Source organism: Ochlerotatus camptorhynchus, unplaced genomic scaffold (assembly GCF_037179485.1).
Source record: "Ochlerotatus camptorhynchus isolate MF236.1 unplaced genomic scaffold, CSIRO-AGI_Acam_v1.1 ptg000130l, whole genome shotgun sequence".
Lineage (NCBI taxonomy): Eukaryota > Metazoa > Arthropoda > Insecta > Diptera > Culicidae > Ochlerotatus > Ochlerotatus camptorhynchus.
Window position 1 is genome coordinate 3,860,992 of NW_027040620.1, and position 22,374 is coordinate 3,883,365.

General features: G+C 37.0%; 1 protein-coding gene across 1 annotated transcript in view; it reads left to right on the forward strand.

Annotated features, from left to right (window-relative positions):
* The first annotated feature begins 3,340 nt into the window (after positions 1-3,340).
* The window catches only part of LOC135700242 (UNC93-like protein), a 31,300-nt gene continuing 12,266 nt past the window's right edge, over positions 3,341-22,374 (forward strand). Inside the window, exon 1 of the mRNA XM_065220686.1 lies at positions 3,341-3,609. The gene's annotated coding sequence lies outside the window, so the exon portion shown is untranslated. The remainder of the gene's footprint in view (positions 3,610-22,374) is intronic.

The following is a 22,374-nucleotide window of genomic DNA, read 5'->3' on the forward strand; positions in this document are numbered from 1 at the left end:
TCAGTCCGTTGATTTCGGTCAGACAAATAGTGTTCGATCCATTTATATGCAGTACTCGTAATTCCAAAGCGCTTGATTACTCTTAAAACTAAGGTCATAGAAAAACAGCATAAATTGTATTTTTACGTTTACATGGTGTCATTTATTTTTCTGATATGAAATTCTACACAGTTTCACAAGAATGACCTTCCGGATATCCCGATTGTTCTAGTATCAACAAAGAGTTGCTATTTAAATACTCGTTAGTTCTAAAATTGTCGTAAATGTGTGCAACATGTTGATGAGATTTTTAATCATTCAAGCAAATTTTTGTATGGGAACATCTAAGGATCCTATCCAGCACGTTGGTCCGATTTCACGGAGCACTGGAAGACTCGTCAGAAGTCAACTTTGCCACTAGGTGCCCGTACAACCAAGTGAAACAGGTACATGTAGATCCATCAACTTCATCATTTTTGGGCTTCCCACTGGAACATCTGGACGTACTGCGGCCGATCGTTGCATGTTTCGTAGGGTCGATGTCCCTTACGCAGATTTTTGGCCCGATTGAATAAATCCAATCAATAGTTAAGAATACAGTCACTCATAAATGCTACTTGAAGTAGAACACTGCGTGACGGGACACCGCGACCTAAAAATATCATATTTTTTACTTTAAGTCTAGTGTAATGGAAATTTTTCGGTTAGTAAAAATGTTTTGATATTACTAAGATAGCTTAAAAGATGATTTTCAAGTTTTGTCTAATGTTAAACCTCAATTGAAAGTGATTACAACACAGTAAATCAGCAATGTAGTTGAAAAGTCGCGGTGATGAACTTCTTGGAATGGGTCCGATTGGCGATAACCTCAAACTTCATACTTAAGCATGATAGGGTTAAACGCCACTTTCTCGTACTCTACTTCGAATCGTCATACCATACTTAGCTGATAGCAAGATTGCACTTGGGGATTTTTTCTATCGGACAAAATTGGCCGAAGGGTTTTAGAATTTTATAAAATTTTGCCCATGTCAGGGGCAGGCATGGAAAATAATTTTCATTAATTTCGTGCATTCATTTACATTAATTTGCCTCTAACTTTTTTCATCAATTTAATTCCGTTAAACGATGTATAAAGCTCTCGTAGGTTGTGTTATTCGTTACAATACGTATCTTTTATGCAAGGTGAGCTAGAGATAGAGCGGTTATTGTTTTTCAGTGAATGTAATTAACATTCAATGATTTTCCATACCTGATTAGGGGTGTTCAATTTAACCAGAAAATTTGAGTTGAAGTTTCAAATTTTCCTAGACATCACTTGTTTTGAAATTTCATAATTCATGAACCAAGTATCGTAGAAAGAAAATACAGAAATGATATGGAAATTATCTTAGCAATCCATTAAAATATACCGTAATTCTCCGAAGACCTGAAGATTTGAAAATCCGGACATTTCAGTTTATAATTAAATATTACATCTACTTCACATCATAATAAACATGTGTATTAATTTTGAGCGATACCACAAGACCATATGCACATTTACGTTGAATGTCCAGATTTATGGACTTAGTGTCTGGGTTGGGCTGCTGTACGATAATCTGAAAAAAAAAATTTACTCTGAAGAAATATCACAGTGGTGGGAAAATCCAAAGATAAACAGGATAAACCATTTTCAGAGTAATAAAAATTTCCACAAAAAATTCTCATTTGAAAATCTGCAAACGTTCATTCCTCAGATTTATTTTTACCATATCTGCAAAAGTTTATAAAATTCTATGACCCTTCGGCTCATTTTGCCCGATAATAAAAGAAAACCCCGAGTTCCAATATTGTTATCAGCTAAGTACGGTGCTGGGTATGACGAATCGAAGTGGAGCACGAGGAAGTGACACTTAATCGTACACAGCAAAAATAATAACTTTGATATCACATCAAAGTGGATGCACTTCAATCGTGTCAAAAATATGGTGTACTTGCCAAACAGGACAAAATTATCATTAATACAGTGCATGAACTGACATTACGCTGCTTTTACTGCTTTTGTTTATTTTTGTGGCCATAAAAATTACATGAGATTTTCGACACGATTGAAGTGCATCCTCTTGTTATTTTTTGCTGTGTATCATGCTAGCGGTGGTGTAGTGGTATGATTTCCTCTCACTCCAAAGGGCCTGGGTTCAATCCCAGTCGGTGCCGTCGGGATTTTCTGAGGCATCAAATCTCTGATCACGGGAAATATAACCGTTGGTCCCATGATTTGATTTCTAGGTAAGGTCCAGGTGTGGGAGCTGCCTTTCTGATGTATGTAGTATTAGTACTCAGTACGGAAAACAAGATCGACGGAAAACAAATCAAGGGAAAAAAACCTTATCATGCTGAACGTTACTTATTCAAATCCTATTCTCGGTCAAGTCACTAATTGATTTTGTATTTTCAACTGATTGGTCTATATCGTCTAATTTTGATTTCAGTATTTAATCTCAGAGCGTTCAAATAATCAATGATTTATGATTAATCGATAATCATAATCATTAAGCATGAAATTTAAGACATTTACCATAAATCTTTAACCATCGTCACAATGAGACAATAGATTAAGATCTAAAAAGTTCATAGATAGACATTGTGGATAATCACTAATCATTAATCAATTAATGATCTGGTTAATCCCGTTCCTTCCTTAATTTTCACGCCTTTTACGACTCAACTGGAATTTGGTGTTATTTGAGTACTTCCACATATAATATTTAAAGCCATCTAACTGTTAACACCTAAACCTAAATATCACAATCCTACTCTATTTCCAGGAAAATCGAGAAACATTTCAATTCGATAAAATTCTCGGTTTAATCCGAAATCGAACCCGCCACCTATACCATGGTTTGCATTGAAGCCATCCCTTTATCGACTAGGCTAAGGGAGGTTTTCCACTCCTCCGTATTGATTACTATTCATACTTCCGGTTCCGGGAGAATTTTTCGGATACTTTTAGTAAGTTGTCGGAATATGAATTGAAGCAAGCCCCATGACCAACTATCTACCCGCCACACCTGACTGTATCGTATGCCTATGAACCAGAAGATCGCTCTACAGTTCTCCCCCTTGTAATGGCTGCAACGTACGATCGTTACCATAGCCGTATGAACGTGTAAGTGACATAATAAAATATGTGACATGCAGTGATAAATAATTATATTTTCATACACATTTGTCTTCTTTTTTTGTTTCATACATAGGATGGGTGCTCGTTTGATAAAGCAGCTCTAGGAGAGTGATGTGCGAGCGCGGGAATCTGTGCGAAAAAAAAGCTTACCTGCGGAAGACAACGCTATCAGAGATTTCAGTTATTTGTCGTTAGTCGGAGAATGAAGATTCGCTTCTTGGGTGCGCTGAGAACGAAAAACATCACCACCTCCTACTCTCAGTCTGTCTGTCTGTCCGTTGCTACTGTTGGCTTCCGGTGTGGCGCGATAGATGTAAAACAGTGTACTTAACTGATCGAAAGCTCCGAGGGCCACGCGGCGCGGTTTCAAATCTGATCAGTTAATCGACGCGAAAGCTTCTTCTCGAACTGTCCTGTCTCGATCGGGCGCGAAAGTGGTGGAGAATATTTTGTTACCCTAGTTGGTGAGTGGAAAGTATTTAGCTAGTTACTTAAAACGGATTGATGACATTTAGTGGATCAGCCTGGTGGTTTGTTCAATGACGTTGAAGTGTTCAAGTGATCGTGAAGGGAAAATAATTAGTGAAATTGTGCATTTATTTTTTCGATAAATTTTTCATCTGTGGGTTTGTTAGATTTAAAGTATTGCAACTGTATGCTCGTCGACGGTTCACTGTTCAGTGTAAAGTACTTTTGATACCAAAAATTGCAAAAAATGGCTTAAAACTCGAATTTGATAAATACAAATTTGATTGGAAAGTTTCATTTCGGATCCGTTACACCGTAAAATCTGTACAATTATTTGTGATACTATTAAACTTTGACCAGACTGAAGAGTTTGACATTTTATACGACTTGGTGACGTTTTTTGTGGATAATTATTAAAACAAGTTATAAGACGGTAGCCTTGTTCGTTCATGGGGAACAGTACGTACTATTTTATTTCATTAGTTAATTAGCAGATGTTAAGATGTCCATCTTTTTTCTCCCCGGAGTTTAGTAAGAGCAAATTTTACAAAATACTGATGAATATTAATTATTTGCACACGATATTATATTTTTGAAAGATTGAGATTTGATGTCTTACCTATGTTGTTTATAATTTGGTACATACAGCTTGAAAGATTCGTACATTGATAATATCTGTAAATATACAATACTATACAGTCATCTCTGCACAGCTATCAACCTATAGAACCATAACAAAAATTAATTTCATGGCTACTTCGATGGTGATTTCCTATTATTATTCTATGCCTCAATAATTCTAGAACTCAATGCAATGGTCCCTTCAATATCAAGTTGTAGAGAGTTCACTATATTGTGCAAATGCATTTGTTAATTGATTTTCTAAAATCAATTGAATTTAGATCATTACATTAAATCATGTCAACTCCTTCACGTTTAATGTTTTTTTTCGCATATCAAAATATTAATTTTGCTTCACTCCACTCAATCAATCCCAAATCAAGATCTGATCATTCTCCCAAAATTTAAACTAATTTGGTTGCGATCTCACAGTGCACTGGTCCTTTCATTTTTATACGGGGAAAGTAAACCTTTTGTCGTCCTAACCTCTCATCATATATATATTTTTTCTTTTTACTTTATTATATAGATTTTTAGCCGTAGGCTAGTTCATTTCTTATCTTTAATCATAATAATGTATGGATAAACTTGCTCTCTGTATTTATAGGAAACTTACTGAGCTTCAACTTTGCCAAATACCATTTTTTTTAGTTAATTAGTTATTAATAAATAGAAAGATGATATGCTTCTGACATGCTCAATCAACTGCATAGCAGGCAACAGTGGTGTAATCGGCGCAAAGCTCACCCGCTATTTTGAGGATACTCATTTTTGAGTCAAAAACGCCTCAGTCCAATCAAAAGGGAAGTTACTCAAAAATGAATAAACATGCGTTTACTCAAATTTGAGTACACGTGTCTATGGAGGAAACTGGGTAACGGTTACTCAGATGATGACATTTATCAACTGAGTAAACCTTACCCATTTCGATTGAAACGAATGAATGCCCCATGAATGCTTTAATGTATAAATTATTTCGTCCAGGAAGAATATTAAAAAAAAAAACATATTGAAATGATAATTAAGTAACATGAGTGCGATTTACCCAGTCACTGAGTAGTCTCAAAATAGCGTGTAGGGCAAACAAATCCAGACTACTATGTGCAAGATATAGTGATAGCAGTCGATCCATCCTTTCAGAAAGCTATCGACTCTGAAATCAATCTTTGAATAATTTTCTTGACTTTAAACCAAAGAGCGGTCTTCAGGAGTAGCAATTGCAGCTGATAAAATTTCACATCAGCTCAAATAGCAAGCTGTCAGCAAAAGACTCACAGAAAAACAAAACTACCCACCGCTTGGGTTTTTTAAACTCAAATTTGAGTTATTTGACCTCAGCCCGTTTCATTTTCTCTCGCTATTGTTGTCAAAAATAGAACAAAAGATTCGACTCAACCGTCTAGTTCCGTACGAGAAGCCAAAATTGAGTAATATGCGATATACCCAAATTTGAGTTAATTGAACTTAATTTTGGGTAGAAAAAATTGAAAATAACTTAGCGATGGGTAATTTTTTTTGCCGTGCTTAAATGCAAACTACTTTGAGCCGGTTTACCCAAATTTGGCTTATTGTACGGAACATGGGAGATGAGTGAAAAGAACTTAATTTTGGGTTGTTTTGAATTTCTGTGTAGGGCAGTAGGAATGAAAAGTTCATTTTTCTCATAGCAATTTCCATATAGATATTTCAAATGGAAAGTGCAGTATGAGATTGAAACCAAATGTGCTCAAATCTTGCGTGAATTATCATGACTTTATTTGAATCGATTGAGAGTAATCGAGAAAAATTGATATTTTAGCCAACCTAATAAATAGCGATATCTTCAGAATATTATCAAATCGACATGGATTATTTCTTACCAGCCATGGATAAATTAGTGCAGACCAAGATGAATTTTTTATTGAATTAAATTTCAAAACAGGCGTGCTATCATGCGACGGAAAGGGAAAAATAGTAAAAGCAGTGAACTGGCAAAAACTAATCAATACACTTGTTTCTTCCGTTTTGTGTTTTGACATTCCATGCTGTTGTAGAAACGAGTTCAGAAATCAAAGTAGGCTAATAGACAATAAAGGCAATATCGTTCACGGTAACAAAAAAGTATCCAACGGCCAGTTCACTTTTACCTACTTTTGACTAGTTTGTCTCATTTTCTCCTTCTAATGTTGTCAAAATAGAAGGAGCCAAACCACCCAACAGGGGTAGTAAAGTGTGGGAACCCAACGTTGGGTATAACAATATTTACCTACTGTTGGGTACAACTAACTTACTTTTGGTTATAATTCCATACGAACTGCACACAAGTAAATGAAAATTACTTTGACCCGCTTTACCTACTTTTGGGTTCCTGCACAATAGTGCCGAGATGAGTGAAAAGAACTTAATTTTGGGTACTTTTATCTAACCGTGTAAGAGAGCGGAAGGAAAACGGATGAAAAGTAAATAATTATTCTTTTTCATCGATTCTGATCCGGTTTCGAATTCGATAGAAGCCAGGCCAGGATAATCGTTTTGTTAGCGTAAGTAAATTTATATATCCAACCGGTATTATCCTCGGATTAAATCCCGATAAAGAATGTCCGGTTGCTTTGATGTTAAACATGACTCTAAACAAACCTCGTAATATGTGTCATGAAGATGAGATCATCCTAATGAAAGCATGGACGCTGCTTAGATTTACGAGAATACGTAAATTCTACTATATATTTTTAACGATGATTGTGGTCACTACATGGCACTTAAACAACCAGCACCGGTTCCGACGAAGCACCAATGAGAAAATTATCAGTTCCTCGCCTAAATCTTCCATTCGACCTGATTGATGATTTTCCATTCATAAGTGTTTTGACATCACCGAAACCGGTTCTAGTAGGGTCCCAATGAGGTCACTTTCAGTTAAAGTGACTTATTTTGATCTAAATGTGACAGTCGGCCTATCAACCTTCATGATGTGTATTATTATTGTATTGGCATCTTACCAAGGTCCGATGGATGAACTTGCCCATATACGGATATGTTGGAACTGGTTCTAGTGAGGCCCACTTTCAGTTTTTTTTATCCAACTTAATTATTTTTCATACGAACCACATTTGGATACCTCAGAACCGGTTCCGGTAGGGCCCTCTCGTCATTTTCTTACAGAAGTGTTCTGGTATCTTGAGTCAAGATTCTTGACCACATCCGAATGCCTTGGAATCTCTTCCAATAGTGCTCCAATAGTCCTTGAATAGGGAAATTTCATGTTCTCATCTGAATGACTCGTTTGCTTGATCTCCTACTGGAACTTTTCGCCAACTCTCTTCTTAGTGTTCTTAGTTGAGAGCTTTGCAAGTCAGTGCCATGTTTGCATTAGTATTATTGTGTGGCAAGTATAATCATTCTCCCTGCACAGGGATGTCAAGATATTGTTCAACCGGAAAAATTTCAAAAAACCGTCCTGGACCCAGTTACTCTTAGGAAAAGTCTGTACGGTTTTCTAAAGTTTTCTTTAAATTATGAAGTGTCACATAAGCTGTTATTGCTTGAGTTGTATAGTGGTAAGACGGGCATCTTTGCATGGGGTTGGAACTGAATGCAAATAATAATATCTTGTTTCTGAAATATATCAGGCTTTTTCGAAAACATTTGTAGATCTGTCGTCAGAATGAATTCGGAACCTTAATATCCCAAAAAGGGGTCAATTCAAGAAACTAGGTTCTGGTTTTATACGAAGTTTCATTTTCCGGAAATGTTGTTAATATGTTCAAGGCTTTCTAAATGGTGATGGTGAACAAGGAAATGTGAAATTCCTTCACTAATGTCGTTTTCGTTTTTAATACACTACACCGGTGTAGTGTAAGCAGCAAAAAGCGTGAGTCACTGACAGCTCATCATCATTTGTTTGTTAGCAAAGGTGCAACCTGATTTTTTCCGGTGTTCGGCGGTGTAGCTACACCGCAAAAACGAAAACGACATAAGTGGCGTCAGTGTCCAATATGTCCATATGCATTTCCTGTGCCTGTATCTTGATATCCTTTCCATCTAGGAATTTGCTGTTTTCGGAAAACTTGGTCAAATAATCATTGCATTTTGAATGATAAAGAAATAAGTTCTAAATTTTCTCCCTACGTGGCGCTACGACTGAGACTTTCCTGATGATAGGGAAGGAGGAAAATTGTGAACTTATCTGCTTCCATACAGAAGGTTTCAATCACCTGAACATATTTTCAGGAAGCAACAACTTCTTTTTTATCCTTTTTTATTAAAGAGATTTTTGTTTTTTTTTTAATTATTTGAGAGATTTTCAGCCTCGGTCAACTTCTTAGATGAACAGGGCATCATCAAGACGCCAAGTACACATGCACAGTAGAACCGCGTAGTGAGAGGATTCTGAACAAACATGCAAACACTTTAGAAGATCATGGTCAGCTGAACACCTATCCCGAAGATCAAGATCCTATGATATATTTTATTCTGGAAATTTCCAGGCCATCATCATGTGATATTGAATGAGACAGTTTTACCCCTGGGGTGGCTCCGCATGGTTTTTTTTACTGCATTATCTAAACTTCATTTGGTTCGTGACAATACATCATCAAATGAAAAGGATTTTTTTTTGAAAATAATGTAATTAGGAAAAGTACTCTAAAGATCAATATCAACTGAATTCATCGTGGAAATTTCATGTAGTTTTGTATTAATTTTACTTTAAGTTTAAAGTGGCCTTCTTACCCCATCGTCCCCTCCCAGTAAATTTGCAAATCTCTTGGTCAAATTATTAATATACAATACAAAACAATCAATGAGACATGTCATGCATATGTGCAAATATATCTAAAAGAGTGGTTCAAAATATCGAATTTACTCCACCAAGCTAATCGACTTCAAATCCGGGTAATTTTCCCAAAATTTGAGCTCATTTGGATGCGAACTCATACTGCACTGCCCAAGTAAGTATCAAGCCCGTTAATCACCCTTTTTGCAATATAAAGCTGACATACAGTTGATATAAACTTTGGAAACCCTATATTAACTTTATATTGGGGACTTTGGTGGCCCATTGAAGAGATATGGAAATTACTATGGAAAAAGTAAACTTTTGTTCTCATCGTTCCAGCCCTTTGGTGTAAGGATCTGAGAAAAAGTTTGTGAAGTTCTCCCAACTGCAACTTTGATGAAGACCGCATTTGGATTGAACTTCAGGATAATTGATTAATACTTAATTATGAAGATGATATTCTTCTGACATAAACTGCTCAGCAGGCAACATTAGTGTACTTAACGCGAAGAATAGGGCAAAGACATCCACATGGCCAATGAGATCAATCCAAATTTGAGTTTAGTTTACTCATAATCGCAAAAAGTGCAGAAACTCACCAATGAGTAAATTTGCCTCATGTTTTTCTATGTTTTTCCAGGAAAAATTCCCGAATATGAGAAAAGTATAGATTGGATTCTCTCAGTAAATTGGTATTATTCCTAGAATGAATAAATTTTTTGTCAATTTTCCTCACAAATCCCCCGCATACCGGTGCCGTCGACACATAGTTATTTCTCGATTGAGCTAATTTTGTGCAGATTAACTTTTAGTATCAACCATAAACTTTCAGAAAATATGATCAATTGGTAGCAGGACAGACGAGAAAAAGCGTTGGTTGGACGGAACCACCCACTACACTATTTGGGCGATTCCTGTATGTGGTTTTTTCAAAAGATTCGTAATATTCATGCGTCACACCTTATTTTTCACTAAATCATCGTGCATTGTTCATCAATCAAACCTGAAATAATAGACATTACCCAAATTATATTTTATAGATAATTTTCAGATTGTATATTCTCGCATATTACATTCATTAGCATTATGACGTGGCTAGGATTTCCTAGAAATAGCAAACGTCAATCGTATATGGTAGACAGAGAACAGTAGCAATCAAAATTAGATGTCTATCTATGTCTGACAGCAATGACAAAGCAAACAGATGCTGGCATATTATCAGAGTATGTCACGACAAGAGATTCATTCATCTGATACAACTCAGTGATAACCATCACCATGATTCCAACGTATTTGGTTGCAATTGATAAGCATCCGTTATCTTTGAACTCGTTTACGGTAGCTTGATTAAGTTTGTATGGGAATGCTCCGGTAAAAGGTAGTTAAATCTCAACAAATGCAGAAGATACCCTGCATTTTGCAATTGATTAGACTAGTTCGAGTTTTTTTGTTTGTGAAACTTCCATTTGTGAGTCACAAAATTTTACTGAAAAACAATTGTCTTTTTGAAGGACGGAAAAGATTACTCAACTATTTCAATTTGTATACGACTAGCAGAGCTATAGAGGTTAACGTTTATGAGATTACATTTGTTGAATGTCTGTAAATAATATTATTTTGATAAATTGTTTTACGAGCTGTGATAAACAAACGTTTCCATTTAATTCAAAATAAAACTCGTTCACTTACTTAGTCGTCTATTTCTTGCTCGTTTATCCAAAAGCAGATGAATAATTTTGAACATAATTCTGCACATGCAATTCATTATTTTTAATAAACATTGCTTTAGTGTGTTCGATGAATTATTCAGTTTATAATTATCATTGAGGTCGTTTAAATAATTTTAATTAAATGATTATTTTCTCAGGAGCTCAACCAAAGAGCAACAAAAACAAACGACTGTTGACTAGACTTACAGCTTTTAACCTTGTTGTCGTTTAGTTATATTACTCATTCATATATTATACTCTTATACGGAGTCATCTCATGTGACTTGACCTCAGGTATAAGGAACTGATATGCTTAGAAATCTGATAAGACTTCATCGGTAACAAAACTCACGAAAACTACCCGTGTCCGTGCATTTTGTGTTGTTCACATTTAAATGCACCAACCAGACGATTCCTATGTTTACATCCATTCAGCAGTAGTAGGCTTCGGAAGGTTTCATCAATGGATTTGTAGCAGTACATGTACGAACAGTTCAGAACATACTTAGGTAATCAAGCTGCGTGCCTTTTATTTTCGCAAACAGATTTGTAATGAAACCGGTGCGCGGTGGCGTTGCCGGCTCACGTCAAGGCCGAAGAGGAAAGACCGGGCAGAAATATCGGAAAGTTACCCATGAGCCCAGGTAAAACGGTAAACGACAATCGATGAAGCGCAATCTTTCTCTTAGTCAGCATGACAGTCGTTAAGGGGGGGGAGGTTCATTTCCGTACTGTTTTGGTTATGCATAGCTCGTGCAGAGACGATGCAGCGTGCGTGCGATGAGAACAAAACAAAAAAGCTTGTTACAGAAATCGCTTGATTGCACTGATATGACCAAGTTATTTCACATTCAGTCGCCACGCTGAGTCAATTACCGTTCTTTGTGAAGATCGCGTGATACATTTCGTGACCTTTCTCACAGTGCAGACTTTTCCGGTTGTTCGTGGGCAGAAATTAAGGTGGCAGCTTATAATCGTTTTCGAAAACGTGCATTAATGGTATGTTTGTTTTTATTCTATTTAGTGTTCATTATCAGAATATAAATGAGATAAACTGTTTGAGGAAATTGACGAGCAATTCTGGAGTCCTTTTTGAGTAGGTACTATGTCCATTTGTAGATCAAAAACGAATTAACTTGATTCGCTTTCTACTGCGAACTGAGCAGTTAATTTTCAATATAATACCGCACTGGGCGTGGTAGAAAGCGAATCAAGTTAATCTATTGTTAGATCGAGAATCGAGAATTATTTTAAAATGTGAAAAAGTCATTAACATAATTGTAGATGCTTAACGTCAAATAACGAACTTAAAGTGGTCATTTTATATCAGATTGAGGAGATGATCTCCTCATCTATCATATAAAATGACCACTGATATTTGACTCAACTGCGCGCATGAAGTAATACAAACATGATTGGTTAATGTGAAAAATGATGCTATGTTTTAGGTTACAGTCATCATTTGCGGGTTTTCTTGGTGTGGTACTTTTTATATAAGGGTTCGCTAATTGGGTGAATTCCCTACTGAAATGCCTGTCGACCATGAGTTATCCTTATAATGCCATCACCCGTTTTTTTTTGTTAAAAATAAAAATAAATAATTTTTCTTATATGGTTAATATCCCTAATGTCGGCCTCAATATTGGGCCCATACATAAATTGCAAAGAAAAGCATTTTTTGGCAATTATTTACTTGCAATCTAAAATATCCATTTATATTGTCAAGATGACGCATTGTTACAAGACAAATTGAATGACAGGTCATTTTTATCGATGGGTCCAATCTTTAGATCTATGACCCAACATTAGAGCCATTTCCCTTATCTGGCAACAACCAATATCTGCAACTTATTCCCTGCTGTAAATTCTGCAAACCATCACTCTGCAAACCATCAGAACTTTACGTTTTCCTCCAATTATCAATTTTTTAGTACGATAATTACTGTAAAACATAGTGAAGTTGATAATTGAGGCGAGGTTGATCAGTCTGAATCGTGCTCTCTTGTCGTGTGGATTTATTTACTTTTTGCTGAAAGAAGTGTTCCTACTACCTAAAACTACAACTAATTTAAACAGCACTTTTCAGTGCTCAATATACCAGTAAATTTTCTTCCTTGTTCGACTCTTATTTATCTTCGTTCCTCTTCCTTGTTTAGACCCTACCCGAGGCAATCCTGCTTGGATATCGATTTGGAAAATTCCTCTTCAATCTTTCTGATTCTTATAGTAATCTACTTGGAAGTCGATTTGAATAAAAGTTTTACTGCCTCCATAGCGCCTAAGCGCAAAATTAAAGGGCAATCTCGTGATCCCCCTTCTGGTGAAATTAATTTGAGCAATCAATTTGATTTCCTCATGGATGATGAGTATGATTCATCATCCAGGAAAAATTCTAGTAAACTTTTCCGGCTTAGTGCCAAGATGATTCCTCCTATTGTGATAACCACTTCAGATTTCCATGCTCTTCGCACGGAAGTTTTGAACTTCGTGAAATTTAAGTTTTCACTACAAATTCGCCGTCGGGGTGAATGCCGTGTATTGGCCGAAGCCTTGGACGGATACAAAGGTCTTCTCAAGCAAGGTTGCAAATACTCATTTCAGCTAAAACAATGTTTTTTTTTTAAATTATGAAATAATTAGATGCTATGATCATATTTTGAATTGGTACGATACAAGAAGAAGTTGCAAAGAATGTGTTTGACATATTAAACCTGTTTATTTCACTTCATGAGAGTCACAATCAGCGATTTTTCACACACTCACTCACTTACTCAGCGATCAGCAAATCACTGATAGTGACTCATAGAAAGCTAAATTTACAGGTTTTATGTTTCAAATGTATACTATGTAACCTCTTCTTGTAGGTTACAAGTAAAACATGTCATCATACCATCTTTTGAAATGAGTATTTGCAACCTTGTTCTCAAGTACCTTACTGAGAAGCAGCATATTTTTTTTACTTACGACACCAAAACTGAACGAGCGGTGCCGGTGGTGTAGTGGTAAGCGTGATTACCTCTCACCCCAGCAGGCCTGGGTTTAATCCCAGTTGGCACCGCCGGGATGTTCTGAGGCATAACATCTCTGATCACGCCTTACTTCGGAAGGGAAGTAAAGCCGTTGGTCCCCGGTTCATGAGTTGATGGGTCGATAGGTAGGGTCCAGGTGTGGGAGCTGCCTTCCTGGCGTCGGTAGCATTGGTGCCCAGCACAGAAAACAAGATCGACGGAAAACAAATCAAGGAAAAAAAAAACCAAAACTGAACGTGTGTTGGAGGCAATCACGCTTACCACTACACCACCGGCGCCGCTTTTCACGCTACGGGATTTCTAATGATTTTTTTTAGTTCACTTCAAGTCTAGTGAACTAAACAACCTTAAGGCCTTAGAAAAAGCTAGCAAAACCTCCAAAACCTCACCCAGTGCCGTAAGTGCCAGGGATGGGGTCACGGAACTAAAATTTGCTACATGCCAGCTAAATGCATGAATTGTGGTGATTCCTCTCACGCAAAGGACGACTGTCCTGTGAAGGAAGATCCTATCATATTTAAATGTTCAAATTGCGGTGAAAAGCACAAATCCATTATTTGGGAATATAAGACTCGCAAAACGATTCTACAATCCCGTTCTAAGCGACAGGTAGGAAACGCTCCACGGTAAAAATGTATCTGATGTTAACAACGGCCAGCGAGGAACAGATTCTACATTCGTATCTGTAGGTACAAATATCACCCCTGCTGCAAATTCTTCATCTATACCTGCTCCCCTCGCTGCTAACAAAGTTCAGTGAGTAAATGGAGTTACCTATGCTGTTATTGTAGTGGATATAAATCAAAATACTTGGAAATTTTGATAGTTTTGACTTAGCATTACTGTTCCTAAAATGGATTTTTTTTTACAGAAATCATTAATTGACATGATTATTGATAGGCCAGCAAAAGAATTTTCTTAGGGGTGACCTTCAGAAACTTACCCGTCATAAGTCTAAATTCTCCATTATTGCTGATTTTAATGCAAAAAAACCGCTCATGCAATAATGCTCAAATGGTTATATTCTGTTTGTTGATTGTTCTGCAGGTTATTACACTATTCAATATCCAAACAGCCCAACATGCTTTTCTTCAGCAAGAAATCCCTCAACTGATTCATGTCAACTTTGTAGCCAATTGGTTACCCATGCTGACTTCGGTTCTGATAACCTTCCAGTAACTTTTAAAATATCCCAAGAAATAATTTCTAATCCGAACAGCTCTACTTTCAATTATTTACCATAGAGCTGATTGGGAGCATTCGATCCAAACATTCCTTTGCAAACCAAAGATGATGTTAATTATGCACTTGAATCTCTGACTTTTTATAGTTGAAGCAAGATGAAGCAGCTCTGCGAGGTTAAATTCGATTCAATTATAATAGACGATGATCTTCAGCTCTTGATCTGTCTTAAAAATGTCCGTAGGAGGCAATATCACATAAAACGCAATCCTGCCATGAAATTTATCTGGCGGGATTTGCAAAAACAAATTTAAAAACGATTATCTGTCCTGGGGAACAAAACTTTTGAAATTAATGTTTTGAAATTAGACTCGAGTTCCAAACCTTTTTGAAAACTCACAAAATTTTAAAAAAAAAACCTCAAAAGCCTATTCCAGCGCTTAAAGAAGGTGGAAACATTTTAATCACGATTCGAAAAAAAGCTCAGAAACTTGCTAAGCAATTCGAGAATTCCCATAATTTCAGTTTGGGTCTTACTAGTACTATTGAGAATCAGGTTTCTCGGGATTATTTGAATATTTTCTCTCGAGAAAGTATTTTTGATGATTCCTGGGGGACTGATTTCGACGAAGAAAGATCTATAACTAAAAAGTTTCATAATATGAAAGCTCCAGGTGATGATGGAATTTTCAATATCCTCATAAAAAACTCCCAGAGAGTACCTTGTCTTTTTGGTTAAATTATTTAACAGATGTTTCCATTTGGCATACTTTCCTAATAAATGGAAAAATGACAAAGTTGTTGCAATTTTGAAGTCGGATGAAAATCCAGCTGAAGCTTCTAGCTACCGTCCAATAAGTTTACTTTCTGCAATAAGTAAACTTTTTGAAAAGATATGTTGGTGCTTCACATCAATACGAACTCATTTTTTGCAGATGAGCAGTTTGGATTTCGCCAACTACTCATCAAATCTTAAGAGTTACCAATTTAATTCTTTCAACAAATCTGAAGACTGCTCAACTGGAGTTGCTCTTCTAGACATAGAAACAGCATTCGACAGTGTTTGGCATGAAGGTTTGATTGCTAAATTGAAAAAGTTTAATTTTCCACTCTATATTATGAAATAAGTTCAAAATTATTTAACTGACAGAACGGTGCAGGTAAATTATCAAAATTCCAAATCTGAACTACTACCTGTTTAGAGCAAAATTCCGTCCCTACCTGCTGATTTGAAAGGTGCAGAAGACTCAATCGCTATTTTCACCCGTTTTTCTGTAAAAATTGTATTGGCCAGATTACGAGTGTCTTTCCTGGCAATCTCTAACCCGGCCGATTAATTCATTGTTCCGTCCTAGTTTTTTCAGAGCCAGTTTGCGCTGCTCATGTATTCTGATCTCCCGATAGATTCTGTCAGTTTCCCCCGATTGTTTCTGGTTATTCTTTAGAAGTTATTTTAAACAAATTCGATAGATATCCCTTAAAAAAGATGACATATACCATTGAAACGTTGGGAGCAGAGGAAAAGCATCGTTCTACTCGCTAAAAGACTGAAAGCCGATAAAATTTATTTAGAAATAGTCCACCATTCGATAGCATTACTTTAGTTTTTTAAACCTATCAAAAGGTTTTTTTTAGAGGCCGAAACGTGATTTTTGGTCAAATTCGTGAGATTTGTTTCCCTAGAATGGTTCATGGATGGTAGAAAACACTTAATACAACTATTAAAACAAATGTTCAAAACTTCAACCCAAACTGTTGAGCAATGGTAAGTTTGGATGTTTTGAAACCTTAAATTCAACAATGGCATCGCTCAAACAAAAGCACCGTCCTAGTAGGAACATAATAAGCAAGGAAGAATTTTATTTATTGAAGAATATTAGTTCTGCTGCATTCGTAATGCTGTCTTAAATCGTATGAGAGCTACAAAAGCTTTCATAGCATCCATGAGAATTATAACACAATTCATTTTATGTTTAATGTTTTGAAAGCTATCATAACATCAGTAAAAAATAAATAAAAACTAAGAGAAGAGCGAAATTCGCAATAGTTCGTCGCAGTGCAGAAAATGACGCCGTTAAAAGCTGGCATCAAAATTCCCGTTAATCTTACGATTTTTTCTCCACCTGGTACAAATTGCCCGGAATCACAAGCAATAATTTCCTCATACACTCAAATGCCTGTCGCAGATGCCAGTTGCGCGTCATCGTTGTTCAAGATGCGGTTCCATTATTTTGTCATAAGCAAAAGTTTGTCCCACGCTTTTTTTTCCTCCGCCCAATGAACTGTAAGTGTGCAACAACTGAATGAAACACATGAACAAACGGCATGTTGGGAACATTACCGCGTATCGGTTATCACGTGTATTGCTTATGTACGCCCGGAAATGCTAATTATACATGATACGCGGAGACAATACATCTATCACATTGACAGTGCAATGTAAATCAGCAAATTCAGGCAGCCTGTCAGAGCGTTGGTCGCGGAAAAAGAGTGCAACAGAATAAAGCGCCGAACATGAGCGAATTTCCATATCGCTGCCATCACTTGTATGATATGGCGAGCATGGATTTTCATTGAGAAAAACTCTCGCGTGATCTGCTCTGCCATCGCTGACTGATGCACTGAGTAATAGCTAATAGTGTACAGATATGCTTTGTTTGGGAAGTGTACGCGAATGAAGTGATTACAAATTCAAAAATGATGCTGCATGTTGTGGAATTGTTAGTTAGTTAGTTTTCTTTATTATCAAGACTTTCAGTCCTGTGGCTTAACCTACACACTTAGAAATTACTAATTTTAAACGTGACAGAATCCATCTTTGACATAAAAGATGAGACGTAAACAATCATGTCATGTAATATTAAGTGCTCCGAGACTGAAAAGTTCGTTGCTCGACGAAATCTACGTTTGATTGCTTTAAATTTATTATTTTTTTCACGCCTGATATGTTTTAAATTTATGTCAAAATTGGCGCTCGTATATAGCACCTAAATTTACATGAATTTTTCTAAGTGTGTAACTAATTAGGAATAACCTTTTTTTTGAAAATTACATTTCGTAGCAAACGCTTTTACAAGTATTTCCAATTAAAGCAACGAAATGGTTTGTGTTCATTCATTTGTGCTTAGCGGCGCCGGTGGTGGAGTGGTAAGCGTAATTGCCTCTCACCCCAAAGGCCTGGGTTTAATCCCAGTCGGCGCCTCCGGGATGTTCTGAGGCATAACATCCTTCGGAAGGGAAGTAAAGCCGTTGGTCCCCGGTTCATGAGTTGACGGGTCGATAGGTGGTAGGGTCCAGGTGTGAGAGCTGCCTTCCTGGCGTCGGTAGCATTGGTGCTCAGCACGGAAAACAAGATCGACGGAAAACAAATCAAAGAAAAAAAAAAATCATTTCTGCTTGAGTATTTGCGTTAAATGATACATCTAGTGTCATGCGATGGAAAGTACTGCTAATAAAGTTTCTTTGAAATGTATTTTTTAAAGATTATTACTAAATCCAGTTGCCTTTGAAAGTTACTTAGGGTAGGTGTACCAGCTATGGCCATACGTTCCTATTATGGTATTTTCTATTTATGAACTATAATTGGAGCACATCATAATAGGACTGAATAGCCATTACTGGTACATCTATCTTAGAAAGTTTAACACTCCGAACACGATGCCTCCTTTAAAATGTGTAACGGAAAATTGACAGTGTTTGAAAAATCCTTGTTCAGCAATTTATAGATAGATTTTAAATCTATTGAACCTAATAAATCTTTAAAGTTTGTAGATCTAAATGGCGTCAATAGATTTGTCAATTTGTCAGTAAATGGGTGAGCGATGGTTTTTTTTTAAACATTCCAATTTTGCCGTTACCCGAGGCATCGTGTTCAGAGTGTTAATATGAAATTTATTTACCTCTACGGTAGCGTTCCTCAATCTATGGATTGCGACTCACTAGTGACCGGTCACGGTTCACTGGCAGCACATAACATATGTGGAACTGCATGCAAAATAACTTTCTAAAAGTTGACCCCTTTTTATGTTGCCTCAGTGGTATAAGTGGTATAGTTGGCCATCGATCTGTCAAAACAAAATTGTCGGGATTTCGACACTGTGCGTTCATAAGGACCAATGTCGGAAACGTAAACAATGGCTTCTTCCGTATATTTCTTGTAGTTCAAAGTCATTCCATGTAACCCATTAATTCCATCGGATATGTGGAGTCTCCCTCTACACAGTTTACATTTGGTTGACTTGAGTGGTTTTTCATTCTCGGAAAATTTGCAGAAAAAGTTTACGTTTGCGACATTAGCTCTTATGAAAGAAAAGCAGATACATGGTTGCATGCTCAGTAAGCATTGACGTTGACGACGACCCTGCAACTCGTTACTCCTTGGTAAAATCCCATAAAATATGTGCATGAAATCTAACAGACTTTGTCTTATCTCTTCACTCCACCATAGAACCAGCGAGCCACCATCTCTTCACAAAAAGCTTGAAAGTATCTTATGCGATTTTCATAGGAGTGAAAAGATAAGGAAATGTCCACCAGGTTTCACGCACAGACTGACGATTGTGGATGGGATTTTACCATAAGAGTAAAGAGATATAGAGTGAAGGCGAATTGTAAATTGCCAGAGTAATGCGTGATGTCAATCAAACAAGGTCTGGCCCAACTGACTTATTGGTATTACACAGTTGAATGTGGAAGGTGGTATTCGTATTTCACCTAAGAGTTTATCTTTTTACACGAAACAGCTGTTGCCTATGATGTCAAGACTGCTGTTCGCAGTATGGAATGTTGTGCTGACGTAACGTCATCATTCGCTTGCGCAGCAATGTTTACAACATTTCTGCTTCTAACACCAGCAAGCTGCCTGCTGTTACAGACCTTGTATGATTGACATCGGATAATGCGGTCTTTCTTTTTTCGACCAGCTCTACAGGGGGCTTATCAAAGGTTTTTTTTTTAACTAGCATTTTCAAGCCGGTCAAGAGCGTTATTAACCAGTAATATTGCATATTTACAGATGCAATATTTTTTAGTCTCTTTGACCTGATTGAATTCCATTCGATTCATTGCGTAAATTGTGATAGTTGAATGTAATTGAATGCAAACAATTCGAAGATTTTATGTTTGCGTTGAATAGGTGTAATTAAACATTTTATTTGAATAATATTGTTCACTGTGCTATTAGTAAGTCAACTAATGAGGGTCATGAAATATTTTGTTGACAGTTATAAAAAGTTGAAATTTTTCTAAGAAATCTAGAAACATAACTAGGATATGTGTACCAGTTTTAGGCCCTAGTGGTCGTCAAATTCACCAAATCTTAAATTTCACATTTTAAAATTCTTTCTAAATTTGTTTCGATACAAGGTAAGAACATATGTTTTGGCAGAAATCTACGCAAATAAAGCCATTAAAATTTATTTCAAATATGGCCCTAGGGCAAAAAACTGGACCACTAGTGCCAATACTGGTACACTTACCTTATGTAAAATAGATTCAAACGATTACGTTCGCTTGTAAATAGTGCTTATTGTTACTAGGAAATATAGCTGTTCCCTTCCTTTGCCTTTTCGATCAATCTTTCACCGTTTTTAGTGCAAAATAATTGGAGTAGATCCTTTGCTCAAAACATTTTCAATTGGCCGAAGCCTCGGCCGCAGCTGAGAATCATATGGAGGATTGAATCCTTAGATATTACAGGTATCGATAAGCACTCAATTTGATTTATCATTCTGCTTGCGAAATTCTTGCGAATGGAACGATGGTCAGCTCAAAACACTGCATAATTTCCGCATAAAACAGGACACTTGTTGCAAAATGATGCTGCTTCTATTTGGACTTCAAAGTGTATGCAGTTAACTCCTCATTTTCGGGGTCGTATTTTTCCTCCTACGAATCCAAAATAAAATCAAAGATTGATGCAATTGGCTAAAATACATTTAAAAAAAAATTTAATGAAAAAAAAATGGTCCATACATTTTTCTTCTAAGTATACATTAAGATTAGAAGAATTATTGGCGTGGAATTTCCCCACTTCTTTGCCATAGCTACAGAAGAACAATACGTATGGTTTACAATGACATTTCAGGATTAATCGTAGGGTGGCACGTCATTACATACAAAATCAGCGAAAAATTTAAACTTTTTAGATTGCAAACGATAATATATTTGTTTGCTGTGTGACGCAGGGTGAGGAGCTAGCTATTTAGTTATAAATAAAGGACGTAAATAGTTAAGGAAAAACCAAGACATAAGTTCAAAAGTTCTAAGAAGACAGATAATTATAACCCACGCTAAAATTATTTTAATAGAATTTGTAACGTGCCAGTGCGGTGTTACTCCCAGCACTGATGAGACCCCCGTCTCCAAGCCTCAGGGTCGGCACACGCTCGTGATTATTCCGCAAACCAAGAAAACACTCAAAGTTCACTTAAGACAAACTCCCACTTTATTCGTTTTGACGACACTCACTTCACGGACGGTCTCCCACTTCCTTAGATGTCTACTCCTACCTTGTGCTAGCACTACTCTTCTTTTGTCTTCGGGGCCCCTTTAACTGCCACTGCCGTCGTCGTCGTTCCTCTCCTTCCTCTGGTACCGCATCACCTTCTTGGGCCAGGGGTGGACGCCTCACATGTCCCGTACGCCCCTCGAGTATGGTGACGGACTCGAGGTTTCAGCGAACCACAAGGGTAAGTTGACTTGCCTGGATTGGTGGCGCACACTGTAACTGAGGGATCAGATTCTCGAGCTGCGATTCGGACACACTGGCGTGGTCGATTCCGGAAAAATACGTTGTATTCACAAATGTTACGGCAAAACCGCGAGGTCCTGGCTGTCCAATGGTATGTGGCAACTTCCTCTACAACTTCTTCAAACTTCCAACTTAGCTCACTTTAGCACTTTAGCTTTAGTTTTCACCTTCAAACTATTAATTTTTAGCTTTGACTTTCGCTATGTGACCATAGTCTATAATGATCACCAGGCTTATGACTGTGCCTCTTGGTGGACGATGACCCCGAACCATGACCGTTGAACCGTCGTACGTGCCACGAATTCTCCACGCAATGGCCCGATTACGCCACCCCTATGGACGTCCATTCATGACTGCACACAGCGTGCTCTGGTGGTGGCTAGTGGCATTGTTCTACAGTTTATAGGGAAGTGTCTCCTACTGGCTGCGTTCGTGAGGATTCTGGGATGTTTTACCTTTTACGAACATTTAAACTTTTTCTTGAAATTTAATAACTAAATATACGAAAACTATACGCGATTAATCTCACCAATCTTGGACGCAACCCTTACACTTGTTACTAATTGACTACCCCCTTGATCCCCTTTCTCATTTTACAGCTGGTATAATTAATTTAACAGATCGATGTCTTTCTATACCACTTGAAATCACTGAAATGGGATCTATTCCGATTATCTACACAGAAAAACAAAACTACCCACCGCTTGGGTTTT